The sequence below is a fragment of the Quercus robur genome, chromosome 3, assembly GCF_932294415.1.
Source record: "Quercus robur chromosome 3, dhQueRobu3.1, whole genome shotgun sequence".
Classification (NCBI taxonomy): domain Eukaryota; kingdom Viridiplantae; phylum Streptophyta; class Magnoliopsida; order Fagales; family Fagaceae; genus Quercus; species Quercus robur.
Genome location: NC_065536.1, coordinates 5,405,642 through 5,429,856, shown reverse-complemented (window position 1 = coordinate 5,429,856; position 24,215 = coordinate 5,405,642). Strand labels below are relative to the sequence as shown.

Here is a 24,215-nt window from a genome sequence, read left to right as displayed (position 1 = left end):
CGGTGGTTTGAGGCGATTGACGGCCTCTATTTGGTCGGGGTTAGCCTCTATTCCCCGAGTGGAGATCAGATAACCCAGGAACTTGCCAGCCCCCACTCTGAAAGTGCACTTTTCGGCATTCAGGCGCAGCTTGTGTCGTCGTAGTATCTCGAATACTCCCCGAAGGTCTTCAGTATGCAGCGACTCTTTTCTACTTTTTACCACCATGTCGTCGATATAAACTTCAACCGTGCATCCAATTTTTTCTCGGAACATCCTCGTCATCATACGCTGGTAGGTGGCCCTGGCATTCTTCAATCCAAACGGCATGACCTCGTAGTGATAGTTTGCGTTCGGGGATATAAATGCTGTCTTTTCTCGGTCCTCGGGTGCCAAGGCAATCTGGTGGTAGCCTTGGAAGGCGTCCAGGAAGCTCATTCTCGGATGCCCGTACGTGGCATCCACTAGCTGATCAATCTTGGGCATCGGGAATGGGTCCTTGGGACACGCTCTGTTCAAATCGGTGAAGTCCACACAAACTCTCCATTTACCGTTCTTCTTCTTCACTACGACAGTGTTTGCTAGCCATCTCGGGAAGAATATTTCTTTTATGACCCCGGCTTCCTTCAGTCGCTGGACCTCCAGGTTTACTGCATCGACGTATTCCTTTGATGCTCTTCTCGGCTTCTGCTTCTTCGGGGGAAATGATGGGTCCACGTTGAGTTTGTGAACAATGAACTCGGGGTCTACGCCGGGCACTTCATACGGGTTCCATGCGAAGACATCTATGTTCTGCAACAGGAACAGCAACATCTCTACCCTTTCCCGGTCATTCATGCTTGTACCTATCTGGAAATATTTGTCACTATCTGGGAGAATTCTTACCTTCAGCACCTCCTCGGCAACGTCCGCCCCAGTTTCCCGGGGTTTCTGTAATTGCTATGCAGTCTCCTTCTCGTCGTGCTCAGCTTGACCGAGCTGTGCCTTTTCCCACCGGACCGCGGCTACGAGGCATTGCTTCGCCACCTGTTGATTCCCCTTTACCTCTACAACTCCATACTCAGTAGGAAATTTTACTTTAACGTGAAGGGTGGACGGAACAGCCCCCATGGCGTGAATCCACGGCCTCCCCAGGATTGCGGTGTAAGGTGCGAATGATCGGACTACTATGAATGTAACTATAACTTCCTTGCCCTCCATGTCCACTGGGAGAGAGATTTGCCCCTCGGGAATCACAACTCTCCCGTCAAACGAGACCAATGGCGTGTCATACTTTGCCAAATCCCGGGTTTTTAACCCGAGCCCTTCGAAGAGGTCCGGGTACATGACGTCAGCCCCGCTACCTTGATCAATCATCACCCTCTTCACCAAGAATCCGCCTATCTGGGCCGTCACCACCAAAGCGTCGTCGTGAGGTTGGATCGTTCCTTCCAAATCATCTTCTCCGAACGAGATGTCCAGCCGTCCAACTTTCTTTTGCTTCTTGGATGATTCTCCCTCCGCGCAAGCCATTGTCATTACCCTTTTTGCCGCTGCTGCTCTTCTTGGTGCGGCATGAATGACGTTGATTACCCCCAGGGGTGGTGGAAGGGGGTTCCTTTTCTGTTGGGCACCCTGCCCGGTCTCCCGGTCAGTGGAATCTGCTACAAACTCTTTCAGGTGCCCTGCCTTAACTAACTGTCCGAGATGATCCTTCAATACCCTACACTGCTCGGTGGTGTGCCCCTTGTCTCTGTGATAGGTGCAGTATAGGTTTTGGTTCCTTCGAGATGGGTCGCCCCCCATTTTGTTCGGCCATCTGAAGAATGGCTCGTTCCTTATCCATTCCAATATTTTGTGCACGGGCTCTTTAAACAACACATTAACCCCTTCGATCTGCACCTCTGGTTCCTGCATTCTGAAATCCCTTTTTGGCTTTAGCGGCAAGATGCTTTGCCGAGATCTCCCCGTAAAAGGAGCTTTCCCCCTGCTTTGCAGCCGGTCATCCTCCAGGCGTTTGTACTCCTCTATGCGCCTCATCAGTTGCCTCATATCCTCCGGGGGTCTTCTTGTCAGCGACTCCCGCAATTCAGAATCTTCGGGGAGCCCCATCCTGAAGGTGCTAGCCGCAATTTTCTCGTTTCCTCCACCAATCTCGTTGTAGAGTTCCCAGTATCGGCTGGCATAACTCCGTAGGGTTTCCCCGACCCTCATTTTCATGGAAAGCAATGCGTCGATCGGTTGTTGCACTCGGCTGCATGTTACGAACCTGCTGCCGAATTCTTGAATCAGCTCGGCGAAGCTGTGTATAGAACCTTTCTGCAATCCATTGAACCATCTCAGTGCGGTAGAGCCGAGACTAGAGGGGAATACTTTACACATCAATGCATCGTTGTGCGCATGCAAAGACATCATGTGGATGTAATGACTGACATGCTCCACGGGGTCTGTCCTCCCCTCATAGGAATTGAATGGTGGACGCGTGAATCTGCTCGGCATGGGTGCCCGTTCAATCTCATCAGAGAATGGAGACCGGGCTGCCATCCGCAAGGCTCTGCTCATGGCGTCCATCGCGGCGTTGTGGTGCCGCCGCTCCTCTGGCGACTCTGACCCTTGGTTATCATATCCATGCGACCGGGAACGGTCCCGTCTACGACGCGTCTCCCGGGAGTGTCGATGTGACCCTTGAGAGCGTGATCGGTCTCGGTATTGTTGCGTAACAGATCGGCTGGAACCTTCCTCGCCACGGTTTCTCCTGGGTTGGGGGTTGTGGTTCCTTTCGTGGCGCCGACCCCTTGCTTCCAGCTCCAAGTCCATTACCAATCTGCGTAACCGCTCCAGCTCCCGGTCTCTATCATCATATTGCCGATGTGCTGAGACGCTTGAAATTGTCCGGTGTGTCTGGGCCGATCCTTTTCCCAATCCGGACCTTTCCTCTTCTCTTGGATGCTCCCTATCCTCCAGCCGTTTTTGCCTTCTCTCCCTCCACGTCGATCCCCGAGAAGATCCTGCGGAATTGCTCGGAACGTGCCCCCCTGAACGCTCCTCAGACATCTCCCTTACTTGAGTCTCACTCAAACCACAGCTTCGTAGGAGAGCCCCACGGTGGGCGCCAATTGTAAGAACCAAATGCAAGGCTTCTGGACCTTAGGTCACTTGGGCTCACAATTTATTTGTAGTGGGCTTAAGTATTTCCTACAATGGGTCGTTCTCGGCAGAGAGACTCAAAGTAACACTCTGTTGATACCCTCTCCTTGACTGTTTTCTCTCAATTTTTCTGAACCCCTTCTTCTCCCAAATTTCTTCTATTTATAGCTAAGGTTAGTGGGGAGATTATGATTACAGCCACCGTTAGTGCTACTGGAGGTCCAATATTATCTGATTAAAGTGGGTGTTTAGGTGAAAGGGCGGTGCAGCATTTATGATCTTGGAACTTGGCTCCATCTTGACCGACTATGTTCGGCAACTCAGTTCCCTGGGAATATCACAATTTCCCGGGAACAGTTCGTATAATTGACCGGGAACGTTTGTCCGATCACCTCTCGGAATTCAATACCCTGCGCTTGTTCGTACATGAAGGAAGCTCCAAGAAGGGCGCGGGACAACCGGACTTTTCTGCTGGACCTTTGCCCAAGGCTGGTATGGGCCTCGGCCCGGGGACTGCGTGGGATTGGGCCCAGGGCCTGTATGGGACTGGGCCCAGGGCCTGTGTGGCCTGGGATCTAGGTGCCGTACAATATATATATATATATATATATTTATGTATGTATGTGTCTATGTATATATATATTATAATAAATATAAAAGTTTACCATAAAACATTTCCTCAATTCAGAACTAATTATTCATGGTTTTAGACTTTAGTATCAATTAAAAGGGAAAAAGAAATAAAAAAATAAAATAGAAAGTTTAAAAGTTACCATTGCATACTAAGAAAACAAATAATATTAATAAGTTAATACAAATAAGTTACCATTCTGTCCTAACAAAAATTCAGAAATTACAAAACTTAAATAAAAAAAAAAAAAAAAAAACCTTTTTCTATACCGGCCGGTACGCCCAGTACTGGCCGGTACACCCGGTACCGGCCGGTGTTGCCCGAAATTGGCCGGTACGGCCGGTATTTTTTCCGGTACGAAATAGGGGGGTCGAGTGTACCGGATTGCTGGCCGGTACAGTATATTTCGGCCGGTACGGCCGGTACGGTACGGAATTGATAACCTTGGTTCTAGTCCTAAAAGATGATAGCACAACCCTGTCAACGGGGAGTAAATGTTGACCACGAGAAAAGCCTAGAAAATTGTTTATATGATGGTATTGATATATATATATATATATATATTATGATGACTCACAATATAAAGATATATTTTTTATGTGAAATATTTGATGACAAAATATTGATGAGTTACAAGTTATGAATTTGTTATAAGAATTATTTATTTGAAAGAGTTGTTCGCACACTCCAATGTTAGTGAATGACTGAATTCCACTTATTGAGTTATCTCACCCTCCTTTATTTCCCCTTACAAATACATTAGAGGGATTATTGGAGTAGAGATTCTTGGAAGACAACAGTTACGAACTATTTTGTGGAACTGAGGATTTTATTATTATTTTTATGGCATTAAACATTGTACTGAAGAATTATTTTGAGGATGTTTTATTTTTGGTGGATTAGAGTTCTGACATTTGTGATGAGATTTTAGATTGCTGGATGCTTTTATTTATTTATTTTTTTTATGGATTATTTAGATTGAATAGACTTTTATTATTTATGATTTTGGGGCGTTACAAAGTGACTCTCCTCATTTTTCATTAATAAGTGACACCCATATTTTCAAGCAAATTTCTTCATTTGAATCTTATCTTTATATGTATTTTCACTTATCTCTTAACATTCTCATCAGCTAAACTCGATCATTTTATGAGTATACTATACTTATTTAGTGAGTTCTAATTAGCTCAGCTGGTAAATTTTTTGTTGTTGAATAAGATATCTAAGATTCGAATTCAGTCTACACAAAAATCTAATTACTATTTTGACCAAATGATAAATAGTATTAATCAACATAGAGTACACGTCATATGTTGAAACTGCTTACCTCTTCTTAAGAAAATAAAATTAAAAAAAAAAAAAAAAAACCGACATTCAGTATCATAGAGCATAGCTAGTCTTACAACACTTCTTTGGAAAGTGTTGGCTAAGTCAAGCCAAACAATTACTGTACGGCACCGAGATCCCAGGCCACACAGGCCCTGGGCCCAGTCCCATACAGGCCCTGGGCCCAATCCCACGCAGTCCCCGGGCCGAGGCCCATACCAGCCTTGGGCAAAGGTCCAGCAAAAAAGTCCGGTTGTCCCGCGCCCTTCTTGGAGCTTCCTTCATGGACGAACAAGCGCAGGGTATTGAATTCCGAGAGGTGATCGGACAAACGTTCCCGGTCAATTATACGAACTGTTCCCGGGAAATTGTGATATTCCCAGGGAACCGCACGGTCAGGGGAAAAGGCTGGCCCTCACCAAGAAGCTTCTGCACAGTAGGTATGCTCGTGGCCTCCATTTCCTCGGGCTCAGCGTGAGAATCGATTTGCTCAACCAACTCCCTCATACTGGCCGTCTCCTCCTCGTCAAAAGCAGTCGGGGCGTCCTGGACGGCAGGTACAGGGTTCGGAAATGGAATCTGGCCGGGGTCTCTCAGCGGCGAATCTTCAGGAACTCCCATTGCCTGAAGAGCGGCAAACCACCCGGCCTCGAAACCCATATGCCGAGCCCGAGCCACCACCGGCTCTGCGGAATTCTCGGCGTCGGCAAAACCTACGTCATACCACTTCTGTTCCGCGGCCGCCAAGCCTGCCCTGAGATCGACTATCTCCTCGGCATTGGAAGTGTTAAGGCTGAGGGCTTCGGCTAGTTTGAGTTCCATCTCATTTTGCTTGGTCAAGAGCTCTGCATTCCTTTTTTCGGCCAATGCCCGGAACTTCTCCGCAGCAGCAGCCTTCTTCTCAGCAGCCTCAGCAATCTTCAGCTTTTCCTTAGCCGTTTTTACTGCTGCCTCCCGCGCACCCTTCTCGCGCTCGTTTTCCTCATCAAGCTCCCGTGCCCGGGCAGCCACAATGTGAGCCAGTTGAGCGGCCTAGCAAGCACGGAGGTTAGCAAAGAAACAAAAGGAAATCTATATGGAGTAAATAGACAAAAGAATTACCGCAATGGCGTGCCACTCTAACCGGCGCCCCACAGACTCCTCGGACCCATCATCAAAAGCGTGCACGTCCTCGGGAAGTTGGAGTGCTTCAGCCAAAGTTTGGGCAATACGGCCGCCCTCGCCCTTATCCCACATCCGAACAGAAGCGGTTGAGGGCAATGGCTTGCCATCCAGAAGGAACTTTGGCTCCCACGCTGAAGCCACTTGTGAGGAAGATGCGCCCCCCGTGCCAGCTTCAGTTGGCGGTTCGCGGATAACGATTCCACCTGTTGGTCGGGGAGGAGTCTGGACTGCGGCATCCCCCGGGCCCGTGAAAGGTTGCTCGGTTACTTTCTGCTTCTTACGGGCCCGTCCGGACTGCGGAGGGGGAGCAGGCTGAGACACTGGACCCCGACCCTGAGTAGGCGGGGGCTGGTTGGGCGGCCGGGCACCAGGCACGAACCGGTCAAGGGTCATGACTCTCCTTGCCACCATTCTTGCACTGGGTTGGATTGCTTCAGCTAGCAAGTTAGCCGCTTCTATCACTTGCTGTTGAGGCTCGGCGGGTGGATCCTCGGGATGGGGCTGCTCTTGGGCTTGGTCCCCTTGCTGTATGGCTTCGTGAGCTCTCTCTCTAAGGCGCCGAGATACCCGTTCTGCGGAATCGTCTCGCAGGGGAACTAGTTCGTCCGCGGCAGTGAACCGCCGACCAAATTCCCTCGCTTCCCCGGTTGTAAGCTTCGGCGGAAAAAAATTCACGTACCGGACGTCTATGTACGATAGCAGGGGGCTGTCAACTATCAGCGCCTGCTTGAAAAGCTGCCATGTAGAATAAACCGGCTCCACTCCGAGGATCAGGTGTGAGGCCCGGAGTTGCCCGTCCCAATGCACGTAGATCTCGGAACGGAGGACGAAGTTTAAATCCCTGGTGTGGACGGTTCTGAGGTCCTGAACAAACACTTTGCCGTCTGCAAAAGAACAGGTGACGCATTACCCATTAACAATAAAATTTTTTTTACTCCAATAAGAAGAAAGGAAGAGGCGGTGGAAAACAATTGTATGAAGGGGATGGTACGAACCCACTTCACGCCGTGTAAGGGGGCAAGGGATCTCCCCGGTAAACCAATTGCCGCGCACCTTGACGAACTCCCCGACGGAGTTCCTGTTCGAATCGGGTAGGCACGATATCAGCCGTACCCGAGCATCCCTTGTCTTTAAGTAATAATTGGTGGATTTGCTCCCACAGAGGCTGTACATTTGGTTAATATCATGGTGGTCTAACTGTAAATTAAAGGTATGGTTCAACTTGCTGACACAACTAACTATCCGGTAAAAATTGGGGGGAAGCTGGTCGGGGCACAGCCCATAGTAAGTGAGTGTGCTTATCAAGAGGGGATCTACGGGGAACCTAACCCCACCTTCTAAAATAGACATCAAAGGAAAGAAGGCTGTACCCTACCCTCGGTGGAGTTCTATATCACCCTCATGGCAGTAAGCCACGTCCACGTCATTGGGAATACTAAATTTACTCCTAAAGGTGGCCAAAGCAGCCGGGGATTCTAGAAGGTAAGAGTAACCCATCTATAAAGCCTAAAACTACAAGAGTGAACTCAAAGAAACAAAGTTGAAGGAACAGGAAGGGGAAGAAAGACTAACTTTGGGTTCTAAGGAGGAAAAGAACGCTGAGCAAGCAAGCGCACAGAAATGTGGTCGGCAGAGAGTAAGCACTAAAGATCAGAGGCGAAGGAAAAATGGAATGGTGTTCAGAGAGGGACTATTTATAAAGCCAAAAAGAAGTGGGGGGAGAAGAAACGTTTATTCAAGCAATAAATGGGCACAATTTACGAGCGACCCAGCGACTGCCAAACGTAACCGATTCGTGCGCCGCTTCGGTCCACGAACCGTCAGGCAATAATGACGACTGTGTCTGGCGCCGCGAGACGGCGCGTCTTTTGAGAATATTAGTAAAAAGTAACAGTCATAAGTCCCAGACAAGAAGGTTCCCGAGGTCAAGAGGCCCAAACAGCTCCTTGATTCCTCTCGGCAACCGAGTATGAATCAAGGGGGGGCTATTGTACGGCACCGAGATCCCAGGCCACACAGGCCCTGGGCCCAATCCCATACAGGCCCTGGGCCCAATCCCACGCAGTCCCCGGGCCGAGGCCCATACCAGCCTTGGGCAAAGGTCCAGCAAAAAAGTCCGGTTGTCCCGCGCCCTTCTTGGAGCTTCCTTCATGGACGAACAAGCGCAGGGTATTGAATTCCGAGAGGTGATCGGACAAACGTTCCCGGTCAATTATATGAACTGTTCCCGGGAAATTGTGATATTCCCAGGGAACTGAGTTGCCGAACATAGTCGGTCAAGATGGAGCCAAGTTCCAAGATCATAAATGCTGCACCGCCCTTTCACCTAAACACCCACTTTAATCAGATAATATTGGACCTCCAGTAGCACTAACGGTGGCTGTAATCATAATCTCCCCACTAACCTTAGCTATAAATAGAAGAAAGTTGGGAGAAGAAGAGGTTCAGAAAAATTGAGAGAAAACAGTCAAGGAGAGGGTATCAACAGAGTGTTACTTTGAGTCTCTCTGCCGAGAACAACCCATTGTAGGAAATACTTAAGCCCACTACAAATAAATTGTGAGCCCAAGTGACCTAAGGTCCAGAAGCCTTGCATTTGGTTCTTACAATTACATTTTGAGCATATAGAATCTCACTAATAAACAAAATATTTTCACTTGTATTTAAGATTTGTCGAAAACATTGCAAGTACGATAGCCTTCTGATATGGGGGCATAATATAGGAAGGAAAGGGTGCCCAATTGGTGAAAGAGCCAAGGGACGCTGAATTATTCTTTTAATTTGTGCTCAAGCCAAATGATGAAAATTTATAATGTCTACTTCCCTCAAGGGATGGATCTAAAATAATTCACTTATCCCACCGTTATTCCGGGCTTGGTTATGAAAGAAAGTAACAAATTCATCTTATAGTGGTTCCCTAATGAAGGATTTTAGGAAATTGGGTTCTCTTTCATCTCATCCACGGAGGCTTTCAGAATCTATCTTAGCAGATTTTTCTAGATTATGAGACATAATATTCTTTGCAAGAGCTATTTGAAAACTTAGTAAAAGACTGGATTTGTTATCTCATATTTGCTTTTCTTGAAGAAAATACTAGGCTCAAGCCCATAAGCAATGACAATTTCTTATGAAGACTTGTTTTACCCCCTAATGAGGGTTCTTTTCACCATTTCCTCATGGTGCTACTGCACTATTGATTAACTAGGAGTATTTAACTCATCATAGCGGAAAGTGACTTACTCCCAAGATTTTACTTTTTTTTTATGCAGCACCTAAAAAATAAAAATGAAATCTTACAACGTAGTCCTTATTGACATGTTAACGAAGACAATTCAAGTAGAGAAGTGAGTCATCCAACATAAATAGTATTTGACTATTAATTTATAACTATTTCGTAATATAATTTTTAAAATAAACTAAATATTTCAAGAACCCCCCTAGTTCACCAAACCCCCTAGATTCGCCATGAAAGAGCAAAAAAATATATATTTCAAGAACCCTTCTCTAATTTCAAAAGTCAAGTCACAATTTTCCAAAAGTCAACACTAGAGAAAAAATCTAATGTTTATTTCAATTTCATTAGGAACTTAATTATAAAATTTAGGTCTTAACCATTAATATGAAGTGATGAAAACAATGAAAATTGTGAATACTTAAGATTCTTTTTCAAAATGAATCCAAATTATTCATATTCGAACAAGTATCTTGATTTCATTTATTCTAAAGTCATGACCTATCGAATCAATCATATACATTATTTAAAAGTTGTGAAATTTTATCATAATCATTGGTTTTTTTTATTAAAATTCATGGTAGTTATTCATACCTAATTTTTTTAAGGCCACATTCATACCCAATTCTTAAAACTAAGAACTAGTGTAATATATGACAGCTTTGACTTCGTAATGTAAAATTTAAAAAAAAAAAAAAAAAAACTCATCTAAACAAACATGTAACAATTCCCAAGATCCTAATTTTATTCTCTTCTATACATGGGTGAGACTCTATTGGGAAAAAAAATCACCGTTATGAAGCTTCCTTAGATTTCCTGCCCCATCTTAGAAAATGTATTTACAGCTTAACGACCCTAGCCGACCATGGCCTACCATGTTAGCAACAGCGTCCTCTAATTGCTGCACACGAAACTCCCATGAAGTAGAGGCACCTAGAGAGTCCTAGACCCACTCTTGCAACTCGTGGCACTCCCATAGATGTCTCTCATGTCATGTCATGTCATGTCATGTCAATGTTTTTCTTGTCAAACAAAGCCAACCATAAATTGGGTCCCTGCATGGTACCTTGCTTCTTCCACGTAGAAAACATACAACCATGGCACAACCATAGGCCTCTGGTAGATTTATATTTCTTTTTCCTATTGGGGGCCATATTATTTAGAGGACTTAACCACGGCACTTGGCAAAACAGGTCACTTTTCTGGTTTTGTTAGTTGGTCCAAAAGGACGACCCATCAATTAAAATAAGAACTTTTCGGGTCATGCAATAAATTAAGATTATGATACATGATAATATTGAACAATGGTCCTTAATTTTTATTTAATGTGTAAATTTCATCACCAACTTTTTAATATTATGTCAAAATATTTATTATCCATAAATTGTGAATGGAAAATACTAATGTATCTAATACTTTAAATAAAACATTCTTTTTTGCCATGTAGACAAACATATTTGCAGCCACGTTAGCAATTCATTGAAAAAAAAAAAAAAAAATGATAACAACTCATGTGAGACTCTATTAGTGTTAAGAATCCCTACAACTTGTTTGGAAAGAAGGAAAATAGTGGAATGAAAACAATAATTCTAAAATGTTCATTCGCTTCCTTTATTTGAGAGTTTTAATGGATGGAATAGAAATTTCATTCCTTCATTTGAAAGTTTAAGGGTGTGTTTGTTTGAAGGTAAAATAAGGTAGATGGAAAATTTTGGAGAGATAATGAGAAGAAAAACCTTTTGGAGTGTGTTTGGTTGGATGAGAAGGAAGGAAAATGAATGGTAGGATCAAAGGGTTTTCTTCCCAGACCCAACAAAAAGTTCTCTCCAAAATGGAGAGAAAACTAAAGGAAAAAATTGGACATCATTTTTAGACAAAAATGCTCATGTGCAATTACACATAGTCCTGTCCACGTTGCTTTTCTTCATTTTTTTTTTTTCTATTTTCTTTTTCTTTCCTCTGGACATTGCTTTTTTTTTTTTTTTAGGGGCAGGCTTCCTACACGTCTAGTGTTCATATATATATTTTTTCTTTTGCTTTCTTTTGTGTTTTTTTTTAGATGTGATTTTTTTTTTCTAGACATGATATTTATTATTTAATAAATTTAGGTGATTGGTTTTTTTTTTTTTTTTGGTTGTTGTTGTTGTTTATCCCTTTTTTGGTTTTAATTTGGCATCATTTTTTATCAAGAATATATGCGTAAATTTATACAAACTCATTTTTTTCATCCTTCCATTTTTTCACTCTTAACCAAACAAAAATGAGAGAAATTAAAATATTTTCTATCTTCTTACTTTTTCACCCCTCCAACCAAACGGACCCTAAGTGGGAGAGAATGAACAGGACGGCTCTACATAGAGTCTAGGATGGTCATAGGACCACCTTGACCTAGAAAAAAATAATTATTACGTATAAATCATTTATCTTTAAAATAACTTTGTGACTACCCTTTTTTGACCCAACATAATTAAATTTTGGACAAAATTTGACAAGAAGCTTGATTATAGACTAAAGTTATAACTCTATTCAATATTTTTTTATTGGATGTTAATTTTAACAAATCCACCATTTAATTACATTTTTCTCTTACATTTTCCACACTTGCAAAATTTCAAGAAGATCAAAAATCAATAGCTATGTCATTAATCAAATGTTTAAATTTCTAATTTTTGTAGTCTAAAATTATACATAAAAAACAAGTTTAAGGATTGAATAGTAAATCACATCCAATTGGCATGAAGTTTGACATGTGTTTTAAGAATATAGATAACATACAATTCAACGGTTAGATTTTTAAAATATGTAGTAGTGTTAATTTATTTAGTAAGAGTTATAGCCTTAGGCTACCACTAACTTTGTAGTCAAATTTTGTACTTAAACTTATGTTCCCTTAATAATATATATGGTCTTTACAAATAAAAAGAAAAAGTCTAAGAAAAAATTTATTTACCTAAATTTGTGAAGAGATGTAGCTTGCAAAATAATAATGAGACTATCAAGCAACAATTTCAAAATAAGAAAATTCAGAGAAAGATGGAAATTATAAGACTTTATGTTTTGGGTGTGTGCGTGTTTTTTTTTTTTTTTTTTTTTTTTTTTTTTTTTTTTGTCAATGTATGAAGTTCTCTTTTGATTAGACTTTGTATAATTTAAGTTTCTTAATGACCACTTCCAAAAAAATTTCTCAAGCCACCATTGAGAATGGAATGAGGAAACACTAATTATTCTTTATTCCCTTAAAACTTGAAATTGTCATTCCTCCCAAAATTAGTAGGAATTGAAGAGAATGAAATTAGATTTAATGAATTTTTTCCTAAAACTCTCAAATATGCCTATATATCCTACCATTTATTTTAAAAAATGGGTCTAATAGTAATATTGTCATAAAATGACCTAATTCCTTTCCTTCTATGTTACTCCCAAACAATGTGACTTACATTCCATTCCTTTATATTAAAACATCCAAACAAGATTACTTAATTTAATTTAATTCCTCTCTTTTTCATTCATTTTCATTAAATTTGTTACATTCCATTCCCTTAAATACTTATTTCCATTACTTAAACTTATTCCATTCCATTATATTCCTTTACGATTTACTCATTCCATTACTTTATGAACTCCCAACCAAAATGTAATTGCTCAATCAAATTCAGCACTCACTCATGATTGTTTCGGAGCTCCTCCTCAAATTTGTCTAGAGAAAACAAAACAAGAAAGAACTTTCTTTGTATACTTTAATCTTGAATTGTGGTTTCAAATTCAATCAACCCTTGAATATGGGAGTAGGATATAAGAGCATTTACTTCAAAAATGCTAAAAATTATAGTATTTAGCAACTCAAAACACTATTTTATTTATCTAAACACCCCACTTTATAATATACCCAAAATCAAAGTTTTTTTTTTTTTTTTGGTTGAGTTTGTTGCTACAGTGTTTGATGTAGCATTAGACATGTTTGATGTAGTGTGGTTTTTGTCTGTTGATTATTATTAATAGCATTTTTAGCATTAATTTAGCATTCTTCAAGTAAATGCTCTAAAGGAGTGTCCAAACAAGGGAAGGAAAAAATATTTTAAAATGATTCTTTTCATTCATTTCCATTTCATTCCATTCCCTCCTCCCAAAAGTTTAAGTATCCAACCTCCAATAACGATGAAGATTGAACCATATGCAAAAATCTTGAGACAAAATAGCAGATCTGTCTCTCACCCATGTACGACTTTGATGTACCATCCTCACCTTGCAGTGTTGACCGCCTTCTCAACCTTCATCTGAACCTTATTTCCACAACGTTTGATGGAACTGGTGGCTATGCACCGTCTTGATCATGAGTGAGTGAATGAGGTGGTAGTACACATGTTAGTTTAGAAAAATATTTTTTTATTTGAACCGTTAATCATATTAGCATTTTCATCATTTAGTTAACGATATAAAACATTTTGACACAATACCAAAAAATTAGGAATCAAATTGACACATAACATAAAAGTTAAGAGCAAATAAAACGATAAGTTGCCCTATTGAATATTATCATGTATAATGACTATGATCATGTTTTATGAATATGGACTAAAACCGACCATTTGACTTTGGATAATGTTTTAGACTTGTACTAAAACGTTAAAATAATGTTTGGAAACTGGGCCAAAACCGCCCCTAACGTGCATTAAAACAGTCACAAATTGAAGGTTGGACATTTGCTGACATAACTTGTAAAAAAAGATCCCATAAAATAAAATAAACACTAACAAAAGAGGAGAGAGAGAGAGAATTAACAGCTTATATACACCAAAATATTTGTTCCTTTTAAATTGAAAATATAAACAAAGCAAAGCAAGACAAATTGTCCTGAAACTCCTGGCAAAATAATAGGAGTGTAAGTCTTCAACTTAAAACAGAAGACCATAACAAAGTGAGAACTGAAAACATATGTAATATGAAAGTCTTCAACTTTTTTAAGTATAAACAGCAGAGGAAAGTCTTCAACTTAAAACAGAAGACCATTCCAAACTGTACTAATAAAAACCAACCCTGTACCCATTACTCCTAATCCCACACAAGCTTCATTTCCATTGAACTTACAACAAACACTAAGCAGCAGATGGGGCTTTAATATAGTGAACAACAGCCTCTGACACTGCTGTCAAGAATCTTTTCAAGACATTTTTCTTAGCACCAGCTTCAGCCTCTACGGAAGCAATTGTGTTCTTGTAGTCCAATGATTCGTCATTGTATATGTCCCACCATCTCTTCACTAGCAACTTAATGTCTTCCCTGTCCATGTTCTCTTCCACACCAGTGTACCTCCATGGCTTAGAACCCTATAAACCAATCAAAAATATATTTCATTAGAATTATTCAAGGGAAAAAATTGAAATTTATTAAAATTTGAGATGATTACTATAAACAAAGTAGATACTCACGTCAGCACAGTAATGAACAACTTTAATTTTGTCAAACTCAATGTTTTCAGGGTGACGCCATAACATGGCCAGCACAAAGTTATAAATCAGAGAGATTGGCTTGTAAATATCCTTGAAAAACATATTCAAAAAGTCCTGAAATAATCACAATTTTTTTTTGGTAAAGTACTATATATAAGTTGCTAATATTCACCATAAAAATGAATAAAAGTCATAGATTTATGTGCTTCAAAAGCCAATGAAGCACATCCACAACTCAATAGTCCAATGGCTAAAAGGTAGCTTAATATGAATCTAGCTATCAAATCAAGCCACATGACCCCAAAATGGGTCAAGTATGAACATGCAATTATGTGATGCATCATGCATTTATGTGAATTGCATGAGATATCCATGGTAGTTTTTCAAACACAACTAGAACTAAGATTTACCTGCTCAGCAAAAGTTGTAGGGGTGGTAACTTGAAGGGTCTCAAGGAGTTCATGGTATGTGGATAGTTTAGGCTCATACACAAAGAAGCCAGCATTGAAGTATAGGGGAGGCTTGGGGCCAAGCTCAGCAGGCCAGTTAACCTTGTCAGGGCACTGCTGGCAATAGCCAATCTTGTGTTGTGGAGTTTTGCTCCAATTTTTCTCACAAAAGCAGTCCATGACAGCATAGAAGTGGTTGTCCGGTAAGTCAAAGAGGTGATCAATGTTTTCAAACACTTGAATGTCTCCATCAAGGTAAATCATCTTGCATTACTCCACAAACTGCATAAAAAAAAAAAATTAGAAATTTGAGTACCATTTACAAAACTGTAGAAATCATTCAATTGGGTGCCACAAAATCCTTAATAAATCATATAATTGAATAAAAAAGAGAGATTATAATTTATATTATAAAAAATTGAAGTATATATTCTACCAATTATGTACAAACGTTTAATAGGAATAGGATATATAGATTACAAAATTTTCTTTAAAGATAAAGAATAACCTTAGACTAGTTTTGGAAAATTTATAAAATATAAAGTCTTTGTTTACCGCTATAAGAGAAGTTTGGTTCCATTTTAATTTTAAAGGAAAAGCAAGATTCAGGGGCGAGTGGAATTGTATTTTATTAATAAAAAAAAAAGCTTTTCCCTAAATATTAGGAAGAAAGATACACCATTTTTCATTAAAAGCAGTCAAACTAGGCGTTATTTGCAACCAAATAGACCAACTTACAAAATGACCAAAACAACCTCACATGCAATTTTCTCATAACAAGTGTCAGAAGCCCACAAACACAATTTCAAAAAAAAACAAATCCTTAGATTGAATAGACTTTTATTATTTATGATTTTGGGGCATTACAAAGTGACTTCTAATTTTCCATTAATAAGTGACTCTCATATTTTCAAGCAAATTTCTTCATTCGAATCTTATCTTTATATGTATTCTTAGTTATCTCTTAACATTCTCAACAGCTAAACTCGATCATTTTATGAGTATACTATACTTATTTAGTGAGTTCTAGTTAGCGGGGCTCGAAGTGGTGGTTCGTAATTCAGAGGGTGCGGTGTTGGCTGCCCTTTCTGAAAAAATCATGAAGCCTCAATCAACGGAGCTGGTGGAGATTTTGGCTGCTCGGCGTGCGGTGCTGTTTTCCTCTGAGTTGGGATTCCATAACTTAATCTTTGAGGGTGATTCTTCTTCGGTCATTAAGCTTCTTCAGGATAGGTGCTCGTCTCATTTCCAGGGTGGTCATATTTTAAAAGACATTATATCTCATTTAGACTCTTTTGTGAGTTGTTCTTTCTCTCATGTTCGTAGGCAAGGTAATGCGGTGGCGCATACCTTAGCCCAGAGAGCTAGATTATATTTTCCCTCTGAGGCTTGGACGGAGTATGTTCCTCCAGCCATTTCTTCTTTTGTACTTTCCGACCTTAGGGTCTAGTTTTATTGATGATTTACTTCTCTTTCTCAAAAAAAAAATAGTTAGCTTAGCTAGTAAACTTTTTATTGTTGAATAAGATATCTAAGATTCGAACTCAGTCTACACAAAAAACTAATTAGTATTTTGACCAGATGATAAGTAGTATTAATCAACATTGAGTACACATCATATGTTGAAACCACTTATCTCTTCTTAAGAAAATAAAATTAAAAAAAAAAAAAAAACCAACATTCAGTATCATAGAGCATAGCTAGTCTTATAACACTTCTTTGGAAAGTGTTGGCTAAGTCAAGCCAAACAATTACATTTTGAGCATATAGAATCTCACTAATAAACAAAATATTTTCACTTGTATTTAAGATTTGTCGAAAACATTGCAAGCACAATAGCCCTCTGATATGGGGGCATAATATAGGAAGGAAAGGGAGCCCAAATGGTGAAAGAGCCAAGGGACGCTGAATTATTCTTTTGATTTGTGCTCGAGCCAAATGATGAAAATTTATAATGTCTACTTCCCTCAAGGGATGGATCTAAAATAATTCACTTATCCCACCGTTATTCCCGGCTCGATTATGAAAGAAAGTAACAAATTCATCTTATAGTGGTTCCCTAATGAAGGATTTTAGGAAATTGGGTTCTCTTTCATCTCATCCACGGAGGGTTTCAGAATCTATCTTAGCAGATTTTTCTAGATCATGAGAAATAATATTCTCTGAAAGAGCTATTTGAAAACTTAGTAAAAAATTGGATTTGTTATCTCATATTTGCTTTTCTTGAAGAAAATACTAGGCTCAAGTCCATCGGCAATGACAATTTCTTATGAAGACTTGTTTTACCCCCAAATGGGGGTTCTTTTCACCATTTTCTCATGGTGCTATTGCACTATTAATTAACTAGGAGTATTTAACTCATCACAACGGAAAGTGACTTACTCCCAAGATTTTACTTTTTTTTATCCAGCACCTAAAAAATAAAAATGAAACCTTACAACAAAGTCCTTATTGACATATTAACAAAGACAATTCAAGTAGAGAAGTGAGTCATCAACATAAATAGTATTTGACCATTAATTTATAGCTATTTCGTAATATAATTTTTAAAATAAACTAAATATTTCAAGAACCCCCCAGTTCACCAAACCCCCTGGATTCGCCATAAAAGGAGCAAAAAAAAATATATTTCAAGAACCCTTCTCTAATTTCAAAAGTCAAGTCACAATTTTCCAATAGTCAACACTAGTGAAAAAATTTAATGTTTATTTCAACTTCATTAGGAACTTAATTATAAAATTTAGGTCTTAACCATTAACATGAAGTGATGAAAACAATGAAAATTGTGAATGCTTAAGATTCTTTTTCAAAATGAATCCAAATTATTCATATTTGAACAAGTATCTTGATTTCATTTATTCTAAAGTCATGACCTATCTAATCAATCATATACATTATTTAAGAGTGGTGGAATTTTATCATAATCATTGGTTTTTTTATTAAAATTCATGGTAGTCATTCATACCTACTTTTTTATAAGGCCACATTCATACCCAAACCTTAAAACTAAGAACTAGTGTAATATATGGTAGTTTTGACTTTGTAATGTAAAATTAAAAAAAATAAAAATAAAAAATATCTCATCTAAACAAACATGTAACAATTCCCAAAATCTCAATTGTATTCTCTTCTACACATGGGTGAGACTCTATTGGGGAAAAAAAATCACCGTTATGAAGCTTCCTTAGATTTCCTACCCCATCTTAGAAAATGCATCTACAGCTTAACGACCCTAGCCGACCATGGCCTACCATGTTAGCAACAGCATCCTCTAATTACTGCACACGAAACTCCCATGAAGTAGGGCACCTAGAGAGTCCTAGAACCACTCTTGCAACTTTTTATTTATTAATAAACCCACTCTTGCAACTCGTGGCACTCCCATAGATGTCTCTCATGTCATGTCATGTCAGTGATTTTCTTGTCAAACAAAGCTAACATGCGTATTGAGCTAAAAGAGCAAAACAGTAAAACAGTATTAATTGGGTCCCTGCATGGTACCTTTCTTCTTCCACGTAGAAAACATACAACCATGTGGCAGAACCATAGGCCTCTGGTAGATTTATATTTCTTTTACCTATTGGGGGCCATATTATTTAGAGGACTTAATCACGACACTTGGCAAAAAATGTCACTTTTCTGGTTTTGTTTTTTTTTTGAGAATGTTCTGGTTTTGTTAGTTGGTCCAACAGGACGACCTATCAATTAAAATAAGAACTTTTTCGGGTCATGCAATAAATTAAGATTATGATACATGATAATATTGAACAATTGTTCTTAATTTTTATTTTGTGTCAACTTTATCTCCAACTTTTTAATATTATGTCAAAATAGTTATTATTGTTGAATTCTGCATGAAAAATACTAACGTATCTAATCCTCTAAATAAAACACTCTTTTTCGCCATGTAAACAAACATATTTGCAGCCACGTTAGCAATTCATTGAAAAAAAATGATAACAACTCATGTGAGACTTTATTAGAGTTAAGAAACTCTCCAACTTATTTGGAAAGAAGGAAAAGAATGAAATGGAAATAAATGAAAATAATAATTTTAGAATGTTCATTTGCTTTCTTTATTTGAGAGTTTTAATAGATGGAATAGATATTTCATTCCTTCATTTGGAAGTTTAAGAGTGTGTTTGTTTGGAGGTAAAATAAGGGGATGAAAAATTTTAGAGAGAAAATGAGAAGAAAAACTTTTTGGAGTGTGTTTGGTTAGGTAAGAATGATGAAGGAAAATAAATGGTAGGATCGAGGTGTTTTCTCCCCGGATCCACTAAAAAGTTTTCTCTCCAAAATGGAAAGAAAACTGAAGGGAAAAATTGGACATCATTTTTGGACAAAAATGCTCATGTGCAATGACACATAGTCCTGTCCACGCTGCTCTTCTTCATTTTTTTTTTCTTTTTCTTTCCTCTGGAGGTTGCTTTTTATTTATTTTATTTAGGGGCAAGTCTAGTGCTCATATATATTTTTTTTCTTTTGCTTTCTTTTGTGTTTTTTTTTTTTTTTAGCTGTGGTTTTTTTTTTTTCTAGATATGATTTTTATTATTTAATAAATTTAGGTGACTGATTTTTTTTTTTTTTTTTTTTGTTTATCCCTTTTTTGGTTTTAATTTGGCATCATTTTTTATCAAGGATATATACGTAAATTTATATAAACTCATTTTTTTCATCATTTCATTTTTTCACTCTTAACCAAACAAAAATAGGAGAAATTAAAATCTTTTCTATCCTCCCACTTTTCCACTACTTCAACCAAACAGACTCTAAGTGGGAGAGAATGGACAGGGCGGCTCTACATAGAGTCTAGGATAGTCATAAGACCACCTTGACCTAGAAAAAAAATAATTATTACGTATAAATCTTTTATCTTTAAAAAAACTTTGTGACCACCCTTTTTAGAACCAACATAATTAAATTTTGGACAAAATTTGACAAGAAGCTTTATTATAGACTAAAATTACGACTCTATTCAATATTTTTTTTTGAATGCTAATTTTAACAAATTCACCATTTAATTACATTTTCCTCTTCCATCTTCCATACTTGCAAAATTTCAGAAGATAAAAAATCAATAACTATGTCGTTAATCAAATGTTTAAATTTCTAATCTTTGTAGTCTAAAATTATACATAAAAAACAAGTTTAATGATTGAATAGTAAATAACATCCAATTGGCATGAAGTTTGACATGTGTTTTAAGAATATAGACAACATACAATTCAACGGTTAGATTTTTAAAATATGTAGCAGTGTTAATTTATTTTGTGAGAGTTATAGCCTTAGGCTACCACTAACTTTGTAGTCAAATTTTGTACTTAAACTTATGTTCCTTTAATAATATATTTGGTCCTTACAAATAAAAAGAAAAAGTCCAAGAAAAAATTTATTTAACTTAACTTGTGAAGAGATGTAGCTTGCAAAATAATAATGAGACTATCAAGTAACAACTTCAAAATAAGAAAATTCAGAGAAAGAAGGAAATTGTAAGACTTTCTGTTTTGGGTGTGTGCTTGTATTTTTTTTTTTTTTTGGTCAATGTATGAAGTTCTCTTTTTATTAGATTTTGTATAATTTAAGTTTCTTAATGACCACTTTCAAAAAATTTCTTGGAACCACCACTGAGAATGGAATGAGGAAACACTTATTACTCTCTATTCCCTTAAAACCTGAAATTGTCACTCCTCCCAAAATTGGTAGGAATTGAAGAGAATGAAATTAGATTTAATGAATTTTTTTCCTAAAACTCTCAAATATGCCTATATATCCTACCATTTATTTTAAAATATGGGTCTAATAGTAATATTGTCATAAAATGACCCAATTCCTTTCTTTCTATGTTACTCCCAAACAATGTGACTTATATTCCATTCCTTTATATTAAAACATCCAAACAAAATTACTTAATTTCATTTAATTCCTGTCTTTTTCATTCATTTTCATTAAATTCATTATATTCCATTCCCTTAAATACTTATTTCCATTACTTAAACCTATTCCATTCAATTATATTCCTTTACGATTTACTCATTCCATTACTTTATGAACTCCCAACCAAAGTGTAATTGCTCAATCAAATTCAGCACTCACTCACGATTGTTTCGGAGCTCCTCCTCAAATTTGTCTAGAGAAAACAAAACAAGAGAGAACTTTCTTTGTATACTTTAATCTTGAATTGTGGTTTCAAATTCAATCAACCCTTGAATACCAGAGTAGGATATAAGAGCATTTTCATCAAAAATGCTAAAAATTATAGTATTTAGCAACTCAAAACACTATTTTATTTATCTAAACACCCCACTTTATAATATACCCAAAATCAAAGTTTTTTTTTTACCACTTCATTAAAAAAAAAATATATATATATATATATATTTTGTTGAGTTTGTTGCTACAGTGTTTGATGTAGCATTAGACATGTTTGATGTAATGTGTTTTTTGTGTATTGATTATTATTAATAGCATTTTTAGCATTAATTTAGCATTCTTCATGTAAATGCTCTAAAGGAGTGTCCAATTGGTAAAGATTGAGAGAAGGACCCTCAAAGTGGAAAAGTTTAAGTATCCAACCTCCAATAACGATGAAGATAGAACCATATGCAAAAATCTTGAGACAAAATAGCAGACCCTTCCCTCACCCATGTACGGCTTTAATGTACCATCCTCACCTTGCTGTCTTGATCGCCTTCTCAACCTTCTTCTGAACCTTATTTCTAAAACGTTTGATGGAACAGGTGGCTGTGCATCGTCTTGATGATGAGTGAGTGAGTGAGGTGGTAGTACACATGTCAGTTTAGAAAAATATTTTTTTATTTGAAGCGTTAGTCATATTAGTATTTTCATCATTTAGTTAACGATATAAAACATTTTGACACTAAATTAGGAATCAAATTGACACATAACATAAAAGTTAGAGCATTCTTATCAAGAGGGGCAAATGCTATAAATACTAAAATTTAACATACAAAATGTTATAAATACTAAAAAGCATACTCCATCAATACTCTCAAATCTTATTTATTTTGCAATTCAGCTATAGTGAACTGCTATGTCTAGCAGCCCACTGTAGCAAGATTGTAAAAAAAAAAAATACTTATTTGAAAACATAAAAAGAAAGAATAAAGAAAACATAAAGAAAGAATAAAAAAAATATTTAAATGAAGTGGTAAAATAATAGAAATTTTGATGTTTGATGGATTGTAAAGTAGTATATTAAAATTAATAAAGTAAGATTTTAAAATGATAAATGCTAAAATATTTAGCATTCTTGATAAGAATACTCTTAAGGAGCAAATAAACCGATAAGTTGCCCTATTGAATATTATCATGGATAATGACTATGATCATGTTTTATGGCTATGGACTAAAACGGACCATTTGACTTTGGATAATGTTTTAGACTTTGTGCTAAAACGTTAAAATAATGTTTGGAAACTGGGCCAAAACCGCCCCTAACGTGCATTAAAAGAGTCACAAATTAGTGCTCTCGAGCCTTAGGCCCGTGGAAGCAGGGAACGTCCCACAGTCACTTGTGGGAGTAAAGTGACCTTCTGCCTTTGGGTAGTAAGGTCAGGTGTGAGGTTTTGTTTTCTCTTAGGAAAAATGGCAGAAGAGTTGGAGATACTATGGTAGAAACTAAAAGTTACGGAGGAAGAGGAGGCAAGCATCTCGCTGGGAGCTGATTGTACTAGAGCAGCAGTGGAGAGAGGGAAGAAATGTGTATTTATGAAGGTGTTGTCAAGGAAAGGTTTAATGATAGAGGCTGCGAAAAAACATAAGGATGCTCTGGAAACCAAATAAAAACATCCAGCTCTCTGTAATAGGAGAAGAACTTTTCTTGGTTGAGTTTGAAGACGAACGTGACAAAAGATGGGTCATGGATATGAGGCCGTGGCACAATGAAAAACAATTGGTGTTGTTTCAAGAGTTTGAAGGAGATAAAAACCCAAAGGATATCTTGCTGAAATGGTCTCCTTTTTGGGTGCAAATATATAATCTTCCATTAAAGAGCTGAACAAAGGAAACGGGGAAAGCCATTGGAGAAAGCCTTGGGAAGTTTATCGAAGTTGATGTGGAAGACACCGGTGTACAATGGGGTACTTGTCTAAGGGTACGGGTTGAGATAGATGTTACTCTGAAACTGATCAGAGGGCGGAAAATTAATTTGGAGAAAGGAGAAACAAGGTGGGTGCATTTCAAATACGAGCGCCTTCCGAATTTTTGCTACAGGTATGGGCTCTTAGAACATGATTTGAAGGATTGTTTGGAAGAATCCGGGAATGACAAAGCGGTGGGGAAGGGTGATCTCCAATATAGAGCATGGTTGAGAGGAGAACCAATAAGAAAGGGAGGTTGGGAATTTGGTTTTGCAAAGAAGAAGTTCACCGGTGAAATGAAAAATAGAGCAAATTCTACAGAGGATGGGCGGAATGGTATTGCTAAAGGCTGAAGCGAGTGAGGGGGCGGCGCGTGAAAATCAAGGACTGGAAGCCATCTGCCTCGGGGAGGGTAGGCAGGAGCAGCAGGGTGATAAGACTGGTGGGTGTGAGGTGACAACTGAGGAAAACGTGGAGAAGGGTATGGCTGAGAGCATTGGGAGAAGCCACAAAGGAGAGCTAGTTGAGGTAGGGAAGGAAAACTGGGAAACTGGGAAAAGGAGTGGCGGGAAAGAGGCTAGTCAACGCGGGAGGGCTAAGACATTATCTAAGGCTATCCCAAAATTTGAATTTGGGCAGGTCCAGGAGACGGTAAAGAAAGATGACAATGTGGGCTTGGGCTTGGGTTTAGAGGAGGGTAAGGAAGGCCCTATGGCCATGCTGTATGATCCAGAGGTGGGTTGGGTAGCAAATAAGCTA

At 38.3% G+C, this 24,215-nt stretch overlaps 1 protein-coding gene and 1 pseudogene across 2 annotated transcripts in view; both read right to left on the bottom strand.

The window, feature by feature from the left end:
* Nucleotides 1–24,215, bottom strand: part of LOC126716807 (galactinol synthase 2-like) — a 72,706-nt gene that overhangs the window by 12,670 nt on the left and 35,821 nt on the right. The window lies entirely within an intron of this gene.
* LOC126716808 (galactinol synthase 2-like) lies at nucleotides 14,241–15,642 on the bottom strand (annotated as a pseudogene).